This window comes from Nannospalax galili, unplaced genomic scaffold (genome assembly GCF_000622305.1).
Source record: "Nannospalax galili isolate Female #2095 unplaced genomic scaffold, S.galili_v1.0 scaffold745, whole genome shotgun sequence".
In the NCBI taxonomy this organism is placed as follows: Eukaryota; Metazoa; Chordata; class Mammalia; order Rodentia; family Spalacidae; genus Nannospalax; species Nannospalax galili.
This window is the reverse complement of record NW_008353359.1, coordinates 178,384-186,690: the sequence shown is the minus strand read 5'-3', so window position 1 is coordinate 186,690 and position 8,307 is coordinate 178,384. Positions and strand designations below refer to the sequence as shown.

Here is an 8,307-nt window from a genome sequence, read left to right as displayed (position 1 = left end):
TAATCTCATCATCATATAAGAAAGGGTCAGAACAAATGCTTGAGAATAAAAAAAGTGGTTTTTATCAACTTCTATATGGAAAGATCACAGCTTTAATGATTTACACAATTCCTATGCTTAATCCTGGGTCAGTATAGATTCTCAAGTCAAAATCAAATCATGACTGTTTACAAGAACTCCACTGTACTAAGACGCTAAAGTTTTCTTCCTATGGGGGAAAAAGCATCTGAAGCATTCATTCTTTACCTGTGAGGGATTTGTGAAAAGCCTGGTAGGCGACCACAGAGTTCTGCAAACCTGAGATACAGCACAGTCAACAGTTAAGTATATGACAAAATCAAGCTGATTTCCTCAAAGTCATGTTCTCAAACATAAAATCCAGTAGAAACAAGTAATGTACATTTATAGAAATGCGAGAGATACTCGTTGCAGTTACAGATGCAAAAGATTATGTGGTTGTCTGAGGCTTCAGAACATAACATTAGTTCATATACTAGCATAATTCATATATTAGTTCGAATGTTTTGCACAATTTTGATAAGACGGTCAGGTATTACTTGAATATATACCATATTTTGTAAATAAAAAGTTTATATTACTTTTTCCCTCCTTTAATATTTTAGGAACAATGAGAAAGGAAATTTGTATTTTTGCATTAACAGAGAATAGCAGAATTTCTGTCTTTTCTGATTATTTTAAAAGTTAATATTTAATAAAGATAAAAATAGATTGCCAACACTTTAGTTGATAAATGTGGCAGTGCCACATTAAAGAAAAACAAGCTCTAAGTGCTATTTAACCAAAAGTGCCCCTGATCTGTCTTAAAGTGTTCTAATCTTAATTTTTCTCAGAACTACTCCATTTTTTTCTAAAAGATGTTGGCAACTCTGTTCACTGAGCAGCACAACAAACAGGTATGGGAATGGAATAAGTAATCTTTGAGAAGAGTTTTACTGAGGAAGAAGTTATTTTTCTGACCCTAGGCTAAGGACAGCATACAAAACCACAAACAAATGTCATCAGACTTTGCCCTCATACTGTCATCAACATTTTTTGTGAGGGATACATTGTTTTCAACTTTGCTGCTTTCAGTGGTAGTCTTAAGCATAATTACCACAAGGCATAAGATTAAAGGTATGTGTTCTACTTAGCTTGTAAGTTTTAATTCTATCAGGATAACATTGTTTCTCTTAAAGGTCACTTAATTATAAACAAGCTGAGTACAGGGTATGTAAACAGAATGAATATATGATTCTAAATGTTCTCAAATATTAACTTGGGTACAAGTTCATATAAAAGTTCAATTTGTAAAGGTTTGTTACAAGAGTCATTTCCAGAAGTCATTCCATAGATAAAAATTTAATATTCCTTAGAAAAATTTTAAAAAGAATTGAAATAGATATTATATAATTATTCTGTGGTTTCCTACTTTCCTGTAACTACAGAAGGCATTTAAGGAAAGACGTTAGGTGAAAATAAAGATTAAGCTATAGGATGTGTGCTGTTTAAAAAAAGAACCAAATATCCCAGACTCCTGGGACCTTGCTCATTTGAATTTACAGCAATGGTGCCAGCATGCACAAGACCCAGGCAAACTTAATCAGACAAAAACCAACACAGAACTTGGAAAAAAGACAGGAGACCACAACTTTGGTGAGGAAATATTGGCAACTGATCACTGCTGGTTGAGGGAGAGTTCATCTTCTTTAAGGAAATGATGACAGACCAGCTGAACAGGCTCCAGTGGATAAAATGTCCCTGAGGGATATCTGGGTGCCCAAACTTGACTCAATAGGCCTTATCATATATGGAAAAATGCATGAAGTCTTGTGGGTGGGCTATCATGGTGCAGATAGGGAAGGGGAGGACTAAATATGATTATGATGGATTATATGAAATCAGTGCGGTTCAAGAGAAGGAAGACTTTGGTTAGTAAGTGACACCGTGAAGGTGGTTCTCTTTTTGATTGAGAGATTAGGCCACATATTCATTTTCCTACTGCCCACTTGAGAATGTTCTGAAATTGCCAGGTGCATTGTTTGGAGAGTGGTGTGTGCACATAGTACCCTGCGGTGAAGACTTCACTAGCAAGCTAAGGACATAGTTACCAGAGTATGGAGGCTACCAAATGTTGCCCTGGCCTTGGTTTGTGAAAAGGGTCCTTGACCCTGGCCAGCTACTGCAGGATCTCTGAGTTGCACTGAGCACTTCCTGACTTCCAGGCATGGAGAACACAGGGTTCACAGTGCCAAGATGGTGAATAAGATGGTGCAGAAAAAGAATGCAGCTGGAATTACGACAGCCAACAATAATTGGAATGGCAGTTAAGGAATACAGAGTACAAGGAAGAAGTTATATCTTTTGCAAAATCTCATAAAATACTGAAAAATTTATTTGATGTACCATCAACTGATAATGACCCTGAAGAAAATAAAAAATGAATCTGCAGTTTCATCCCAGAATAGTTCTCTAAGCAAGAGAAGAAAGGAGTTTCATCAACAATGAAAACGACAGAAAGAATGAAACAAACGCTTGAGGTCCTTATGCTACTTCCTTTCCTGAAGCACCAAGCACCTCGGATTCTGCACAGTGACTCTGTGAGTATAGGAAGATGCTTGCCCAGCTCTCTAAACAAGAGATGACTATGTTGTTATTAGAGAGGATGAAGAAGTACTAGAATCTCTGACTGAGGAAGTTAATATGAAGAAACAAGGAAGGCAGATGTGAAATATAAAACAAAGCATGACATGGGATATCAAATATTAAAAAGACAAAGAACCCAAATGTAAGGAAAATGCACTGTGTGGGAATATTCCACCCGATTCTTGCTAGAATGACAACAGCAGAAATGGCTAGTGATGAGCTCAAAGAGATGCAGAAAAACTTAACCAAAGGAGCCATCAGAGAGCATCAGATGGCTTCCCCAACCCTGGTAACAATCAAGTTTAAACGTTTCTATTCAAATGTATTCCCAGTGCATCAGAGAATGAAGAACAGAAGGACCAGTTCAGTCTTAACTGGTTTTGGGTGCATGTGCAGCAAGGCAAAACTGTCTAGTAAATTATTATGAAAAATCCTGTATTTATCATCTTTTGCCTATGCATATTTGGGTAGACACATGATTAAATTCAAATGTATTGTGGGAAGGGAAGTAGGCAGTAGGAAAATAAGTATGTGACCTGATCTATCAATCAAAGAACCACCTTCACTGTGTCACTGAGTAACCAACGTCCTCCTTCTCTTGAGCCACAATAAAAGATCTGCAAACAACAATCTGGCTTCCTGCATGTTCTCACTACTGTGGTTGGCTGTCAATCTTCCTGGAGTCTGTCTCTAACCCACATTATCTCTTTGTTTAAATAAAGTTATCTTGCCTTGTTTCTTTTCTTTTCACCTGCCAGTGTTCATGTGAGAAATCGCAAGTACTACTGTTTCTTCATTTCTCCTCCTGCTAAGGATCATTTGGTACGTTTTCACTGAATTTATTTCAGTACTCCATTTTATAACTGTTTTTTCAACTTATAAATGCACTACACAAAAACCTTACCTTTGTTTAAACCACAAGCTAATCACTTTAAAAACCTAATGAAAAAATTGTGTTCTCTAAATTATTTGTTTTAGGTTAACATTCTAAACCTGGCAAAAAAATGTATGTCAAAATATTGATATAATTTTTAAAAATAAGCATTGTGGTTAGCAACAGTGTTAGAGAGGCCCCTGAATACATAGAAATAACTGTCATCAAAGTGCTAAAATACTCTTGAAATTCTCCAAACTTCAAAAAATTAAGTTACATTCATGCTAAGAATTATCAAAGCATTAGTGCAATTATCAAAACTTGAACAACAAAATTCCTAGAGTTTACTTTTTGAATTTTTGCTATTGCTGGAATTTAAAGTGCTTTGCAACTGCCATTTCCCACAAAGCACAAACGTCATCCCAGCCATGACTCCACAGGGTGTTATTAATAGAAACCCAGCAGCATGGCTTTAAGTATGTTGCTATGGCACTTGGAAAGAACAGAAAGAATGAAACGAACGCTTGAGGTCTTTATGCTTCTTCTTTTCCCGAGGCACCAAGCACCTTGGACAGGACACATGTCTTCTCATTGCTCAGTCCATCAGACTAGAGCTGCATCACATTACTATATGGGCAAGAAATAAACATTAACCCTTCAAGATACCAAAATGCTGATGTGCACTTGAGGGAACAGGAGGCAAACTTCAGCGGACATGGGAGAGTGTGTCACAGAGCACATAGCTATCACAAGAACCTGAACAAACACCTTAGGACCAGGAGTGGCATTAATTTAAGATTATTCAGGTATAAAGTGAATATGTGTCATAGGCTGGAAATCAGAAAATTCATCGGAGCCGTAGGAAAACAAAGCTACTTCATGTCTGGGTTATCCAAAGAGAATGGAGCCATCAGCTCAGGAAAAGTGGTCAAAACACATCTCAACACTGAAAAGAATTCTAGCAATAGGAGCTTTCATGCAGTTATGTAAACATGCAAAGGCTCGTGCAGTATATTATAACTTGTAGGAAAGGAGTTCTGAACAATTATGTAGTGAAAGAGCCAGCATCTCAGTTAAATCTCAGCTGGAAAAATTTAAAACAAATATCCTGGAGAGATGGCTCAGAGGTCAAGAATACCGACTGCTCTTGCAGAGGACCCAGGTTTGATTACCAGCACCCACACGGTGGCTATGAACCATCCTTAATTCCAGTTGCGGGAAAATCTGAAGTCTTCTTCTGACAGCCAGGGTATTTCACGACACGGGTATACTCACATACATGCAGGCAATACACTCATACACATAAAATAAAAAATAAATAAATAAAATATTAAAACAAAACAAATAAAACCCAAATATCCTTCTACAAGGAAGCCACTTGCCATTGTTTTGGGGTAAAAGAAAACACAAATAACCTATAGTAAACATGATGCGGGCATTTTAAAATTGGGGTAGGGTGTAAGGGAGCACCTCTGCACCTTGAAAATGTTGACATTTTCACAAACTCACTGAACAGGTCATTTTAACCTGTTTCCTTTGGAATATTAATGTGCATCAGATGATTCTGTCCAGTTACACATGGCCTGATTATAATCACATTACATCCAACCTCATCTACAGATATAAGAAAAATAATCTAAAGTCATAAAGTTGTCCAGTCCAGGAAAATCAGTAAGATATTTACCTGTGCAATTAAAAGACAGTTATTAGAGTCTAAAACTAAGAGATTAAGATGAAGAGGCAATAACTTAACTTAAAGCATTTTGAGTACATTTATTTTCTAGGTTGATTCACAGCCTTAAAATGAAAGATGTTTGAGGAAGGCTATGGTTTCAATTAGGCTGTGGGACAGATGGTGAACTACCACAAAAGGTGCCTTAACTCCATTGTGTTAAGCAGCCCCCCTCCCCCACAGGGTTGTTTCCTAAGGTTCTGTCTATGTGGGCAGATCGAAAGGAAGGAAGGAAACTGTAACCTCTATTTTGGTCAACAGAAAACAATTTCTGTTGCTTTTTCAACTTTGAACTGAATGTTGCCGTTATTATCACAACAAGCTCACAGTAGGCACGTGGGAGGGCCAACACCCTGGCAACTGAAGTCATTTCCTGCAGGCAGCAGGGAGCTTGTCAGGGTGTAGAGTTCACCACCAAGGAGACTTTTTCCACATCCTCAGTACCACCCAAGCCCTCCTTGAGAATCCAGAGTTAAGCCAGTGATTTGCCTTTGGACCCTCCTGCGTTTAACGTCACAGCTAGCAAACTTAATGATACTGGTAAGTTTAACACTGACAACAGGCTTCATTCCTTCAACAACTGACACTTCTCACTATTGAGAATCCATCATATTCTAATAACATGTTTGTAATTTTTCAAGAAAAGAGAACGTCTTCAAAGATTTAACTTCTACGGAACATTTTGAAGTATCTGGAGTCGTTTATGTTGTACTTAGCATGCAGTGAGGGTGATCCAAGTGTCCTGCTTGGAAGTGTTGGGAATAATAAATGAATACCGAATCTAAAGTGTAAGAGATATACTTTTGGAGGAATATATACATTTTTATAATGGCTTTTAGATGAATATTGTGAATATATAAAGCAAGACTATCAAATATTTATCATGTAATTTGCTGGCATTGTTTTTTAATGTAACCCTGCACATTCTAGGGAGAAACCCACCCTGGTTATGTGAGCCTGGAAGTGAGTGATATGTTCTAAATAAAGCTATAGTCCTTCCTGAACAGAAGTAAAGACCTGAAACAGATGAGGTAACCTCCAATGAGGGTAGGAGAAAACATTGCGTTTCTTACTGTGGCTTCGCAGAAGAATAAAAATTTTATTTTATTCATTAAAATATTCAAAAATTCAGGGCGTTTGCTCACTATTTATTTTGTTTAATAGATCCATTAATTTAACAAAAGAAATGATCCAAAGCCATTTGAATGTATTTGTAATCAACCACATAAAGTTGAAGAGATGTGTTTCTTCTGTTCTGCTTAGTTTTTGGTCAAGCTGACACAAATTAGATTTACCTGGGAAGAGGGACCCTTAATTGAGGAACTTTCTCCATCTGACTGGCCTGTGGCCATGACTGTGAGGCATTTTCTTAATTGCTAATTGATATAGGAGCACCCTGCCCACTGTGGGCAATACCAACCATGGGTAAGTGGGCCTGGTTGGTACAAGAAAGACAGCTGAGCAAGCCAGGTGGAAGCAAGCAAGTAAACAGTGTTTCTCCAAGGTCTCTGCTTCAATTCACAGCTCCAGGTTCATGATTTAATTACTGCTTTGGCTTGAATATAATCTATAAGACAAGTACATTAGCTTTAGCAAGTATTTATCATAGCAATAGAAACCAATCTAAGACACTCTCTAAACTTTATCCAAACCTCTCTAGATCCCTCAAAAGTAGCTATGTTGATAAATTTATTGTTACCTAAGAAGGAAAAAGTATAGTGCTCATGCACAAAATTTTCAAAAAGAAATGTAGTTATAAAAATATTTTCTTTTTACAACAGATTGAGATGATTACAGAGTTCTAGAACCAGTAGAATACAGGTAAAGTGTCTATGAGATGCTTAACCTAAGTGACACATCTTCAATGAAACCTCTACATAAAGGATGGACACATCTCTCATCTGTCACCAGAGAAGTTCCTTATGCAGGGGACGGTGATTAACACAGAAACCCACAATTGACCAATGTGCAGAGAACAAGAGGCAGCAGACTGCTTATCCCTAAGTAAGACACCTATTTCAAGCCTCTGCCTCGCTAAGGAACTTTCAGCAATTGATGGCTGCTTAGAGGGGGAAGAGACAGCGTCTCACAGGGATGGGACCCTTCATAAGCCTAATGGATGGACCCACACGAGAGGGCATTTGGGGACGGATCTCTCTTTCTCTCTCTCTCTCTGTCTCTCTCTCTGTCTCTCTCTCTGTCTCTCTGTCTCTCTTTCTCTCTCTCTCTCTCTCCCTTCCCCCCCACACACACACACACACACACACACACACACACACACGAAATTGGTCAGGAGCAGTGGGTGGTGAACTGGCTCAGCCAACTTCCCCAAGTTACTCCATTTTGTTTAGAGCCATTTTAGCAGCAACTTTGCTCCATACCAAAAGAAAAAGGGGGGGCAACCTTTGGCCTTGGAAAATTGCCCTAGCCATGTATCATGGAATGTGCTAATTCCAGACATCATACATCTGACTAACCAGCTTATTTTCGCTTCTGTAATCCGCTTGCTATCTTGGGTCATCTTGACACAGGGCATAAGACCACCCTTGTTATCTTGTTATTGTATGACCACCTAGAAGTCATTTACCTTGACTGTCTTATTATACTATAATGGCTAAAGCAGTTGGCTAGTTTTAAGGCCACAAAGTTGATTGCCAAGTTGTATGACTGTATCACTTGCTATTACTTGTCTGTATAATGATTGGTTGTTGATTAATAGAGTCAAAATTCTGTTGTGTTGTACAAAATTCTGCTGATTGGTTCACAAATGTCCTGTTGTAATAATAATTCTGTAATCCTATAAAAACTCTGACTTAACAATCATCAGGGCTGCTTCTGCTCCTGAGATAACCAGCCTGGCCAGTCGAAAGTTAAAATTTACCTTGCTACTTTTCTTAAAGTGGTGTTGGTGATTTTTTTTGCAAACTCCATCCTATAACAGGTGGTAGGGGCAGATAGAGGAGGGACACTAAAGTCCATCAAAATATATTCTATAGAAATTGCAAATATTCAATTAACAATAAAACACCAAAACCCATAGCCAAATTCTCTGCATAGT

At 37.9% G+C, this 8,307-nt stretch overlaps 1 pseudogene; it reads left to right on the top strand.

The window, feature by feature from the left end:
- Positions 1-875: 875 nt before the first annotated feature.
- On the top strand, positions 876-2,932 carry LOC115067257 (annotated as a pseudogene).
- The last annotated feature ends 5,375 nt before the right edge of the window (positions 2,933-8,307 follow it).